Raw genomic sequence first — 1,826 nt, 5'->3', positions numbered from 1 at the left:
CTGGACAGGCTGGAGAGCTGGGCAGTAAGAAACCGGATGAGGTTCAACAAAAGCAAGCGTAGGGTCTTACACCTAGGGAGGAATAATTGCATGCACCAATACAGGCTGGGGGATGAGCTGCTGGAGAGGAGCTCTGCAGAGAGGGACCTGGGCGTCCTGGTGGACGACAGGTTGGCCATGAGCCAGCAGTGTGCCCTCGTGGCCAAAAAGGCCAATGGCATTCTGGGGTGCATTAAGAAGAGCGTGTCCAGCAGGTTGAGGGAGGTGATCCTCCCCCTCTATTCTGCCCTGGTAAGGCCTCATCTGGAGTACTGTGTCCAGTTCTGGGCTCCCCGGTACCAAAAAGACAGGGATCTCTTGGAAAGAGTCCAGCGGAGGGCCACAAAGATGGCGAAGGGCCTGGAGCATCTCCCCTATGAAGAAAGAGTAGTACGTGGAGACAGGACGAGGGGAAACGGACATAAGCTGCAGCATAGGAAGTTTCACACGAATGTGCGTAAGAACTTCTTCACGGTGAGGTGACGGAGCACTGGAACAGGCTGCCCAGGGAGGTTGTGGAGTCTCCTTCTCTGGAGATATTCAAGTCTCGCCTGGACGCCTACCTGTGCGACCTGGTGTAGGGAACCTGCTTTGGCAGGGGGGTTGGACTTGATGATCTCTAGAGGTCCCTTCCAACCCCTACAATTCTGTGATTCTGTGATGTGCACAACGTGTGGTGCTTTGCTGCACTGAATGCAGCGCACAGTGCGAGGTGACGGTGCATTTGGCACACTGCATGGGTGCACAAGAGCTGGATGCATTGGTGCACAGTGCATTGGTGCACAGGGCACGGTGTATGGAGCATGGCTGCGTGGCACACAGTGCACTGAGCACAGCATATGGTGCACGGGGCATGGTGCACACAGCACAGAGCACACTGCAGGGCACAGGGCATGGTACACAGGGCACGGGGCATTGGTGCACAGAGCACAGCCTGGCTCATTAAAGTAACACTGTTTTATTTTTTTTTCTTATTGCACATAATTCAATTGCCAGGACAATCAGTGAACACCCCCAGAATTCCTCTTTGTCCCCATAGAAGCAAGCGAAAAAAAGCAAAAAGGAGCAGTGGCACCACAGTGACAGCCCACTGAACACCGAGCTGCCCGTGCACAAATGGCTGGTGGATAATGTTGGGGACTTTGAGCTGAAATTGCTTTTTGTCCTCAGTTTTGCAGCCTTGGATCCAAGCAACATCCATGCAGCAAACCCTTTGGCATTGTCCCCGTGGAGCCACGTGCATAAAGGGAAAGTTGGGGGAATAATCCATTGCCCCCAGCGCCGAAAGGGAAATGCAGGTGTGCAATTCAAGCCTTCTGCAGGTCCTCGGGGCCAAAGGAGAGTGGCAGGAGCTCCTGTAGAGTCTTCACAATGTAGGTGCCATCGGGTTTGGTCAGGTAGAGGTCCCAGTCTGTGCCAAACTGCAGGAGGAGAGGGGGAGAGAGGCTCAATGGGGAATCCATGCTTCTTCCCCAGCAGGCTGCAGCACCCACAGCCACACCAGCAACTGCTGGGCTCCTCAGTTTGTTCAGCCCAGAGCAGAGGAGGTGGAGGGGAGGCCCCGTGGTGGCCTGCAGCTCCTTGTGGCCCTACAGCTCCTCGTGGCAGCCTGCAGCCCTCAGCATGGCAGGGACCCCACTCACCTCTCTCATCACCTGTCTGCAGGCTCCGCAAGGTGTGATGAAGTCTGCCATGTCGCTGCCAAAAAGAGAACCACATCAGGCTCAGTTCCACTCCACCCCAAAACCCAAAGGGAGTAAAGACCTCGAAACCCAAAGAGATTCCCC

At 55.3% G+C, this 1,826-nt stretch overlaps 1 long non-coding RNA gene across 1 annotated transcript; it reads right to left on the bottom strand.

The window, feature by feature from the left end:
* Window positions 1–981: 981 nt before the first annotated feature.
* Window positions 982–1,792, bottom strand: LOC109364940. Its single transcript, XR_002110686.2, has 2 exons — window positions 1,683–1,792; window positions 982–1,460 (listed from the first exon to the last, which is right to left on the bottom strand). It is a non-coding gene; the product is annotated as an uncharacterized LOC109364940 (long non-coding RNA).
* Between the last annotated feature and the right edge of the window lie 34 nt (window positions 1,793–1,826).

Source organism: Meleagris gallopavo, unplaced genomic scaffold (genome assembly GCF_000146605.3).
Source record: "Meleagris gallopavo isolate NT-WF06-2002-E0010 breed Aviagen turkey brand Nicholas breeding stock unplaced genomic scaffold, Turkey_5.1 ChrUn_random_7180001940946, whole genome shotgun sequence".
Taxonomy (NCBI): domain Eukaryota; kingdom Metazoa; phylum Chordata; class Aves; order Galliformes; family Phasianidae; genus Meleagris; species Meleagris gallopavo.
Note: the sequence above shows the minus strand (reverse complement) of the source record. Positions and strands in the feature narration are given on the sequence as shown.